Below are 12,115 nucleotides of genomic sequence, written 5' to 3' on the forward strand. Positions count from 1 at the left end.
TTGTATTTTACCATTCTATTGTCCTTGGGTCATCATCTAGGGTCAGGGTCAGCATCTAGGGGTTATTTTTCATTTTGTATTTGGTTTTAGTGCCCCCAATGTGGATGTCTGTGAAGCACTGTTGACCCATCCCCTACTCACATGTGCACCTGAGATGTGGCTAAGCGACAGTATTTATTAAAGTTAACAGACACTAGCAGCATCAACAAGAGACTTGTAACATAGACAAAAATCACAAGTTATCCAAACCTGTCCTCCTCCTCCAAAGTTCTAGATGTGCCAAGTATTTTGGCCTTACTCTTGGTTAATTCAAGAATGTAGTCAGTGAGGTGCAATCCCTGGCATGTTTCATGATGATACAAAAATGGGAGAATAATGCAACGCAAACTGTTCAGCAGGCAGTAGCAGTAAATGTAGGTGCATTACAAATGCTTCAACCAAGTGGTAGCTGCACCAAATTTGTGTTCAAAGCAGCAGGTGGCAGCAAAGAGGCTCCTGTAAAGCCTTTTGGTCTCCCCACAGCTTCAGCCAACAGGAAGTGCAAGCAAGATTCCAGCTGGCAGTGTGGCTCACTAACTTCCTATCCTAGTAGTGCTTTCAACCAGGAAGACTGAGCCTGTTTGGCTTCAGCTAATGGGAACTGCAGTGTAGAGCACTGTATTCTATGTATTCAGGGCATTCATAATATGCAGTTTAGAGATTTGCTAACTACAGAGGCTAGCCAGTCTCTGTTCCAAGCACTCAGTGCAGCAATAGCCCAACTCTCATAAACCTAGTTGCAACCAGGTCTAACAGCCAATCAGTTCTTCAATCTTTGAGTCCTCGTCTCCTTTCCTGAAGAGAGTTGCACCCCTGAGCTCCCAGTGACACATGCTCAGGGTGAAAAGGGCTGTTCAATTTTTACTAATTGAGGGTGGCTGGGGAGGAGGCACAAGTGTCCCAAGCACCGTTCATTGGTTAGCATATTACAATTACAATTACATTGCTGCTCTATCCACCGTTCAAATCAGGCTCTTTCACAGTGATGCATCTTGGCTTTCTTACAATAAGAAAGCACTGCCAGCCTTCACCATTTGGTGACTTCTGTGTTTCTCTACAACTTAACAGTTATATTCATGTTTTATTTGTTGGAAAGGCAAGACACACATTTAGTAAACATCAGCAACAAACAAAACAAATAATTTTTTGTGTAGAGATTTCTATACATTTTTCTGGAATGCACTTCTGAAAACAGTTTTTGCCTTGGTATTTTTTTAATCTGCATACATAACTCTGAATGAGTAGGTTGACCTTCCTAAGAAGACATGTCAGAGCTGTATTCCTCTATCCATTTATTACTGGTATGGTGTCAATAAGTATATTTAGTGACATGTCTTGAAAATACATGATTGGCAAACTAGCCATGCTGGCCATATATTCTCCAGTATCAGAGGCAGTATGACTCCAGCAGTTGCTGGAGAACATGAGGGGGAAAGTGTTTGTTGCACTCAGGTCCTGCTTCTGGGCTTCCCAGGGGCATCTGGCCAGCCACCATAGGAACCGACTGCTGGAACAGAAAAACCCTGATCTCATCCAGGAGGGCTCTCCTGATGTTCTTAATCAGGAAATAGTTTCCCTACTTGTGTCTATTCTAAACAGACAAGGAGCTAAAATCAAGTAGTACAAATATGATACATGGCATGTGTATGTTGTACTCAGTTGTGACTACAAGAACCTTCTTTTAAGTGGCCTTCATGCAGGAGCAGCCAGTGCAGTGGGGGGGCGGGTGTCACGCTGTCCCCCATCCTGACAGCAGTGTTGCTGCCACTTAAAAGGACTGCACTGGGATGGTGTGGGGACAGGGTGACAAGGTCAGGCCTTTTATCCACCTCCACTGTGTGTGTTGATTGGATTAGGATGAAGCGTATCAGTCTTACTCCATACATAAACCTTTCATGAACTAAAATATAGAGAACTGCCAGATTTCCCAGTTAGGGTGATTGACTATACTGGTGGAAAGCATATTCACTGGTTCTCCCTATACACACACTTTTTTTTTGCAGCACCCTAGTTTTCATTCCTTGTGGTGCTAAAATTATACCACAATGCTCCCTTTTATTTTAGCCTGCCTGCTCTTGAGCTCAGAACAAGAATGATACACATGGATGCATTGAAGCTAAAGGCAGCTTGACACATTTGACAAGGCATGCACCATCATATGTGAAGCTCATGCAAGTGTCCATTTTACCAAGTGTACACGAATTGGTAAGCTGTAATTGGTAGTGGGTTCCAAATAATTATACACCTTGCAAAACAGACAATTCTGTGAACTTTGCACATGGCAGTATATACAGCATGCACAGGTTTTTCTTCTACCTGTGTACAACCTAGGCAAAATATCACGTGTGAAACTGCCCTATACTAAGAGTTATGAAAAGTGGGCACAAACATTTGTAATGAACGCTTGCATTGTACGTTGTGGTCTCATCAATAATATCTGACTGGAGCATCAACTGTATGGTCATATAAAGTAATCAGTCTTTGAAACATCATGTATGGGTGTTGTAAAACAATGGGCAAATATGATACAGTTCTGTTTCCTACATGGACTGGGGGATGTCCAAACATTAAGCTTGAATTAATGGTATACATTTGGCTTAGGGACAGAAAGATCTATCCATTTCAGTTCTCTCCATTTCTTATTTTCTTAATCTTAAATTCACTTCAATTCACTTTCTGCAGCAATTTGTTATTTTTTTAGAAAAAAAATCTTTATGAAAATTCTCCAGCTTTTCAATGCGAATTCTCCTAATAAACACATTTTAGACAGTTTTGACTAATGCTCACATTTTTGCAAGCAATTTCTCATCATAAAATTCATCTTTGCATGTTATATTCACTCCTATATTCATTTTCATGCACACTTTCCCCTAACATGTGCGTTTTTGTAAATATTGTTTGGTTGGTGAACAGCATTGCAAAATTTCAGTAAGTGCAAATTTTGAAGGATGGCTGTGTTTCAGTTCTCATAATTCTCATCATGTTTCAGAAAGTGCGGGTTTGATAGATTTTGCTTGAAATGTGAACTGAATTTGGCTGGCTTATCTTTTAAATTATGCGTTTGGAAGGGTGAGCTTCTGATATCTGACTAGACATCATCTATGTAGCTTCAAGCACATACATGTACTCACAAGGGTTACACACTGGCTTTTTTTACCATGAAAACAGAATGCTCAGAAAGTTAAACTCCTCATCCAAGATCACATCCTATGTTTTTTTCCTTCACAGAATCCACACAGCCCTGAAATATAGTTTTATTTTCCATACAAATACTAATTCTGCTGGAATGGTATCATGCCCCTGAAACTATCTTCATGTTCCATTCTTATCCATCAGATTTAAAGCTGCCACTATGGATCTGTTCCTCCAGCAACAGCAGACTCACTTGTCTTTGCAATTCTTCCCATCTGACAGTTTGAAGAAAGAAGATTTTTTATATATATATAAAATTCTCAAGTATCAATTTGACTAACTGGAACAGTGAACATTGGGAATGTGCTTGCGTGTCCCAGGCATGCTGGGTGCATTTTAATAATCATATTCCTAATTATTGCCATCAAATGCACCAAGTTTTCAAAGTTGATCTTGATGCTATAACCCTCTGCCCACTCCTCTCTGTATTGCTCATCTATTACAGGCACAAAATGAGACACTAATGCATACCAAAAATGAAAACAAATGTGCCGATCCTCATAAACCATGCATTTTTCCCCCTGAGCATTGGGGTTGAATGCAAAGGTGGCTTTGCACTATCAGAGCACTCTTCCACTCATGCTGGGCAGCCCATGAATTTCATGGATCCCCTACCCAGACCACATTCACTCACAAGCATGGCTTCCCCCACAGAATCCTAGGAAGTGTAGTTTGTGAAAGGTGCTGGGAATTGTTAGGAGACCCCTATACCCTTCATAGAGCTACAATTCTCAAAGTTCTCTGGGAAGGGGGACTGACTGTTAAGCCACTCTGAGAATTGTAGCTCTATGTAGTCTAACAACTCTCAGCACCCTTCACAAACCACACTTCCTAGGATTCTTTGGAGGAAGATATGACTGTCTTTAATGACAGTGGAATAACTGTGGTGTCATTGTGGCCCCGCTGACTGCAGCCTGTTGAGCCCCTTGAAGAGTTTCTCCTGGAGGTTGAGGGACAGAATGGAATATGGCATAGAGGACTGCAGTAAAGGAATTGGTGAAAACCAGTTGCCCTGCCTTGCATGAATGGAAACACTTTTTGCTAGCACAAAACAACTATTGGGCATGACCCAAATGTCTTCCATGGGAGAAGCTTTTCACAAAAAGTCAAACAAGTTCTGATCTGATCCAAACTCCTTTTATGGAACAATTGGATACTCTGGATATAAAGGGTTGTCTTATATCTACAGTACTCAAATAATCACTGGGTTTTTTTAAAAAGAGTATTGTACAGCGAGTTCTGAAATTCTCCAACAAGCTATTGAAATGCCACTTCTCAAGATGAAAGGTCATCCTGAGTAATGTCAGGAAGTTGTTTGTTTAGAGTTTGTGTTAAAGCCACTTCACTTGTGTTGGAAAGTGCTGAAAATAAGGCGCTAATGAGTCATGCTTCTTCTTTAATGCTCTTCCAGAGTCACACGCAGGAAGAGAAAAGTCCTCATCTCCCCCAATTCAGATAATTGTCCCACAGCATGGGTGTGGCTCATACAAACATGATACCACACTTTCTCTTTTTGGTCCTTACATAGCAAAGCATGAACCTTACCTTAGCTCATTACCTGTTGATACTGAACATATGACATTGGTACTATAGAGGTAGATAAAGAACAGAGGGGGACACTCTTCTGGCGGAAGCTTTTCCAGAAATTCAGAGGAATATGACAATTGTGGAGATAGTTCACTGGAGAGCAAATGTCAGTCAGAATAGGCTGGAACCAGTCAGCAGAGTTTGGTGCCTGGCCAGAAGAAAGCAAGACCTAAGCTTCTAGTCTTACAAACAGCAGCGTTATACAGTACCTTTATTATTTGTTATACAGTGTTTTGTTTGCAATCAGAGGTCCAGCAGTCCAAAGTAAAACAAAACAACACAACAATAGTTGAGATATTTTGTGAAAACTGTTCCCATGGAAGCAAAGGCCATCTCCTTACCTATAGACCCTTTCTGTTGTTAAAGTCAGCAGAGGGGGTCCTGTTAGTAGTTCCACTACCCTAGGAAGTTTGGGGGGTGACCTAATAGAGGACATTCTCTGTGACAGCCCCTAAGCTGTGGAATTCTCTCCCTACAGAGGTGCATCTGGCACTCTCATTATGTAGTTTTCATCATATGCTGATGATGCATCTCTTTACCCTTGCTTTTGACACCTGAGATATGCTTTTAGGATCTACCATATTGTTTTGACTGTAATTAGTTTTAACCATTTTTAATATTGTATTTTTACATTGTTGTAACCTGTCTTGGAACCTTATGGTGAGGATCAGGTATGAAATATCATCATCTTCATCATGATTTATTTAATTCTTTGTAACTCCACTCAAGATTCACTTTGCATTTTCTCCATAGAGGATTCTTTTAGGTGGAAATGCTCTCTTTAGGGTCTGCTACAAGTTCCTAGTACAGATGTGGGGATTCCATCTTGATCTCACAGCTGCTGGTATATATGGAGATTGCTTGCTTATAGAGATGGGGCAGTAAGTGTGTGAACTGTCCAGGTACCACCTGCTGGGGCTCCCCACTCCAGATTTTTTTATCTCCCCTGAAACAGACCCATACGTTCATAGGGGCAAGAGGCTTGTCTATGGCAGCCTGCATTCTCTGTGCCACACAACCATCACGAGGTTGTGTGGATATTTCATGAAGATAGTGGTGACTGACAACTGACTAACTCCACCATGTATTTCTGATATTGTTGCTGTTGGGTTGCACCTGTTTATTTTATCAGGTCTTCCCATTTATTTCACATCTGGCTCCACTGAAAGCTTTCCCCTCTCTGTAGACATATTTAGTAACATCACAGCTCTGCTCCAATAAGCAATAATGCTGGTGTATTCAATAAATATGAGAACAATCTTCGTGAAAATGAATTCTACCTCCACCTGTTTAATCTCAGTCTACAATCATGCTAGGATTGATCCCAACTGTCTGTCACACACAAGTAATGTGACAGAGATTTCATTGTTATCTATAGTGTATACTTTTTTAAAACAGGTGTATGGGGAGAACTAAGTCCTCAGAAAGTGCAACTCAGCACTGCATTGGCTATCATGGGTCACTTAGAAAAGGATGAGACCTTGATGGCATTTGCCTTCCAGCAGCTTCCCGACCAAATAACATGCTACAAAGTGAATGCAGAATAAAAGCATACATAAATAGGTTGAATTGATGTTCTTAGTGGCTTTAATTGAGAGCCAGTATGGTGTAGTGGTTTGCGTGTTGTACTATGACCTGGGAGACCATGGTTTGAATCCCCACATAGCCATGAAGCTCACTGGGTGACCTTGGGCCAGTCACTGCCTCTCAGCCTCAGAGGAAGGCAATGGTAAACCACCTCTGAATACCGCTTACCATGAAAACCCTATTCATAGGCCTGCCATAAGTCGGGATCGACTTGAAGGCAGTCCATTTCCATTGGCTTTAATTCACCTTTCCTACATTGATAGGACCATAGGCTTCTAAAATAACAAACGAGGAGAAAGGCACAGGAGGGAGGCAAAGAAGAGAATGTGGTATATTTTCAGATTTCTTCTAGCAATTTGTCCTTCAAAATTTAGGCCAGAGTATTCAACGTGACAGCCTAAAGTGATACACCTCTATCTATAATCAGCCACCTAAACAAATAACCTAATTTTTAAAGGTGTTGCATTTCAAGGCAATGATAACTGGAGGTGCTCAACAACTTCGTGAATCCAGCTTCTTGTAAACATATCTCTATTTATAGGAACCTTCATGTAGCTCAAAGTAATCTACTCTTTTCAATCTACTGCAATTTTTAAAAAAATAGACCCAGAGTTGATTAGCCACAGAAGCTTACTCACTGCGTGACTGAGCTCAGGAAAATGTAAAGTAATAGAATATAGCACACCTGACAATGTGCAGAGTGCCTTTCCTCTGCCAGTGAGAAAACAGCTTTCCTTCATGTATCTGAAATTAATAGATAGGCCCCCAGATCAGCTGGTATGATTTACAACAGCAGGCTTGGGTCTCAGTACCTCATTCTATAAAGTAATTCATTGATTAGCCTTCATAGAATTCTAGACTTGGAATGGTCCAAAACTCTCAGGGTTGAATCCACTGCTCAAAGTCAGAACTGTCTAATAATAGCCTGTGCAAATGGATCATCCTTTGCAACCAACCATAGATTGCCACAGACAGAAAAACAAGAGCCCTGCAGATATTTGGGATCACAACTCCCTTCAGCCATAGCCAGCATGGCAGATGATCAAGGATGTTAGGAAGTGTAGTCTAACAACATCTGGAGGGCATAAGGTTGTGGAAGGTTGCCATACATCAAGTTCAAAATCAGTGACTGTCAAGAACTGCTTGGGCTAAACTGGGCATCCCTACCCCCATGTGGTGAAGAACCAGAGTTACAAGTTGGGATGTCTTGCCTAGGCACTGAAGTGATTCCACCCGCTGAGACTAACAACTGGATCTCCTCAGCAGGGAATGGTTTGGGCAATAATAGTTTTCCCTGGCTCAGTTCAGACAGTGACTTTGACAGGTGTGACATAATACAAATAAGGGATGACCAGTTTCAGTATTATTTGCCGCCCTGGTCTCCTGCTGGAAGGAAGGACGGGATTTAAATCAATCAATCAATCAGTTTGGAGCTACTTCATGCTCAACCATAGCAGAGGAGTATGGTGACCAGAGTTGCCTTCCTAACACTGGTTTCATTGCTGCTTACCTGGTTGGGGCAGTGCAGCGGTGAGGCTGGGGCCAGAACTCAACTGGAGGGAGTTCTAGACTGTAGTGGTGGCCATGCTGGTGCAACTATGGGGCCCAATCTTGCCGTTGCCCTTCCCTAGCCCATCCCGGTAAGCAGAGCTAGTGTCAGGAGGGCGGCTCTGCTCCACCACTTATACCACTACTGGTATTTTAGATAGCAGTCTGGGAGCTAGACGTATATGTTATCCCACACACACACACAAAGTGATTCCCCCACCCAACTATTTTTCGTAAAGTCAATCAGCCAAACAGTGTTGAAATATGCCTCTTCCAAATTTTTTGAAATCAATTTTCTTATGAATGAAACTGTAGGATTTTTTTTAAAAAACCATACTTTGATTAAAATTTGCTAGGGCTGCCCGGAGCAAGATAAAATTGCTTCATGGGCCACTAGTTGGTGTAATTAAGTACTTAATTAATCACTTAAAAGCCATATGGTTAGAAAACTAACAATCTTTCATCAGTGGAGAGTCCTAATAACAATATAGTGAAATATACTGGAAGTTTTTCTTTCATTCTCATCACCCGGTTTTAATTTTTTCTTTTATCTTTTTTGCTGTTTTGATATTTTATAAATTTCACGTTCAATACAGAAATGTTTAAGTGAGTTGCTTACCAAGCCAAACTCTTTCCCGACCCCTTAAAATTTCAGAGCAAGGCTAACACCTTTAGGTTAGCGTACATAGTGATGTTTTCTCATGTGCTATTACAACGTTTGTAGAAATATGTCTGCTTATACATTAAAAGCATATTTCAAGCTAGTGTGTGGATGAAGATTAGTGTGAATATTAAAGCTTATATAAGAGAGACTGCCGTCTGTATTGGATCCACACATGTGCTTGTAACTATTACAAGAGTAAAGATGAGGCATAGAAAGTGAAAGAAAAATAACATTATTCAAGGCATTGTTTTCTTTACGAAGGCTGTTTAATGAGCCTGTCATTATATTACTTATGTGACATTAGCAAGGCAACAACTGCACAAGCCCTTGCATTGACTGCTTCAGAATTCATGAATGTCTGTGCTTTCCATCTTTACCTTTTAAAGAGAGAAATGTCTCACTTGAAAAACTATAATGTATTATCTTCCTACCGATCCACATATTTTCTGTCAACAATTATAAAAGGTAGAAGATGGCACTTAAATGATCTGATAAAATAATGCTGCAGTTTATCAAAACAGTTCTTTCATATTGGGAGTCAGGCTGAATAACCTCCATTTTCTCTGTTGTCAGCAGCATTTTGAAGATCTCAGGATTCTTTTAGCAAGCATATAATGAGAATGTATTCTAGATTGCCTGTGTTACATTATCTATTCTGTATGCCTTGCCAGCAGATGTGGAACAGGACACCAGTATTGTCAGAACCTGGACACACCTTCCAGGGCAGATGCCAGGACCCACCTGGACAACTGATTATTTGACTGTAATTCTGCATTCTTTACTTCCTTCATGTTACCTGTCCTTTCTGCTTGCTTCCCCAGACTGACTTCTGGTTCTTCATCTTGTCTTGACTCTAGATTCTACTTCCATTCATACCTTAGCCCAGTTGAATAGACTGTGACCAAAGATGTGGGGGTCAGAGGAACCAAGTGCTTAGAACTCAGGAGAGGGCAGACCTCCAGGGAGCTATTATGTGCCCTGGGGTTGGATCTCTGGAGGGAAGTAAATATGAAGAGTGCATTGAGCCTCTTTGATATTCTTCCTGCTGGTATCTGTGTGTGGACCGTTGCAGTACTATCTACATCCCATTATGAAGAAATATCTACAAAGACTTGGACGTTTTAGAAATAGTATGGATGTTAGGCATCCATTTCTTATTTTAAAAAATGCTGGCAATAAACTTCTTCAAGGGTTCTTCAAAAATATATCCTGGATCCTTTTGTCTGCATTAGAACACCTTTTCCCCCAGTGCTATGCATTTTTAAAGAAGCAAATCTAGCTAAGTAATTTCTTCAATGTCTGTGCAGAATTTTCAAACTGATTATCATTCTGTATCACTTTATTAAAAGTGAATATATATTTTAGTAATATATGAAGCAGAAAATAGGTGCTACATTTTTCTACGTCAAAATTTACCTCCAAATGGTTTTCTGTTTCATTAGCTCCGATGCAGGGCTGCTGCAAATAAATGATAAACTATTACCCAGGCTAAATTTTCATGTAAAAGTTGAGACACCACCCCATGTGACTGGCATATGTTTTTACTGACTAGTCTACGGGTAGAAACACACTCACTGTTCTGCTACTTCCAGGGTGTCTCCACTTCTCTCTTCTGAAAATGGGGGCACATGATGCTAGTCAACCCCCACCCCTTTTTACTGTAAAACCCTGGGCTCCTGCTGGGAGGTTGGGCGGGATATAAATCAAATAATAAATAAATAAATAAATAAAAACCTGGTAGGATCAGCTTGAGTACATTTTTTAAAAAAATTCAACTTCAAAGAGATTTCACAACTGATCATCAGATCAACCCGTTCTCCCTCCAGGTGTAGCTAATGGAAATGCATTTATATGGCAACTAGCGTGTTTACAGCCTAAAGCACACTCAAATCAGTTCTGATTATTCCATTGCAAGAACTTCAGATAAGCCATTTGGGTTATTTCTCCTATGAAAGAGAGAGGCCCACAAAAAAGTTTGCCTTGAATCTTGTCTCTACAAATGCCTTTTTGACCCCACAGTTGAATGTTGTCGGTGAATTAATTGACTTTGTTTGAGACACATGATTGGCAGCAGGCACAGGAAGAATGACTATCACCCCTGACTATGATTTCAATTTTATATTGTTTTATAAAGTATTTCATTATTATTTTTAAAGTTTTCATTAGGGGAAAATGCCACATACTATTCAAACTCACAGCAACCCCATGGAAGATCACAATTCAACACAGTTCTGTATAATTGTTCTTGATTTTTTGCATTGTGGTTCATCCCTTGTTACCTTTGCCTCTCACTTTGATTCCTCTGTTGTCTCCTCCATTTTCGATGCTACTTACTTGAGAGACATGGATATTCCTTATATTTATATGTTAGAATGTAGCGAGACTGAATGGTTCTCTACTTCATAGACAGGACAGATCCATTGTAGGGATCTGTGTGGTCATGTTTTTGACCAGTTCTTTATCAAAGAAAGAGCGAAGAAAACTAAAGTGCTTATCCTGACTTCTGATTCTTCATGCTTTTTCTTTGGTCATCACAAAATTCTTGATTTTCCAAGGGAAAAGTACAAGGATTAATTTCAGCACTTTTTTGTCCACAGGCTTTCCAAGGATACAGCATTCTGTAGGGTACCACTGGCAGCTGTTTGTTTACATGGCAAAAATCTGTTAGCCATTTCCAGCTGACAGCAGTTACTTAAGGGGGTATTCATATGCTTATGGGAAAAGCTATAGCAACCCAAGGCAACTTGACTTGAGTTGAATCCTGACAAACAAAAAATAGATTAAAAAAATAGGAAGCTATCTTTTACTGTTCCTTATGGGCACTATCATGGTAACTTATGAATGCGAGAGGAACACTGAACTCTCACCTTTACCAATGAGAGGGATTCAATAATCGATATGCCTACGTCTGTCTATAAAAGCTAAGAGGCTTTCTGATCACATCTTAAGGTACATTTTGCAGCTACAGAGGAAAAGGGGAAGTGGCAAGCTCAGCCAGCTAGCTGAGAGAAAATGGGAAGTGGTGGTCAGCAGAAATATTTGTAATGTTTCTGAGCTTTTTAAATCTGGTTCTACCTGAGTACAAAGGAGGGTATGTGACAGTGGGAAAGTACATCTGACACATGTAAAGGACCACCCCGAAGTGTGATATGTTAACTATATATGGAGTAAATCTGGAATGTTCTGTGTGATGCATGTATAACTCTATAAGTCTGTACGTCCATGGTTCATGAGGGAAACTCTCTGACACTCTCTCCTGATGTACATCAGTGATTTCTTTATTGCAATAAACTTGTCCAATCGACTGCTGCTCCTTAATTTGATCAGTGAAGTTATTTTTCCTTCCACACGAATAACAGGAACAACCCACATCAGCCAACACCACACAAAAATAACATAATTTACAATGTAAATAAAGTCTGTTTTTATGATGTTTTAAAGTGTTTTAGTACTTTTGTTTGCCTCCCTGGGCTTCTACTGGGAGGAAGGGCAGGATAT

Source organism: Rhineura floridana, chromosome 2, assembly GCF_030035675.1.
Source record: "Rhineura floridana isolate rRhiFlo1 chromosome 2, rRhiFlo1.hap2, whole genome shotgun sequence".
NCBI lineage: Eukaryota > Metazoa > Chordata > Lepidosauria > Squamata > Rhineuridae > Rhineura > Rhineura floridana.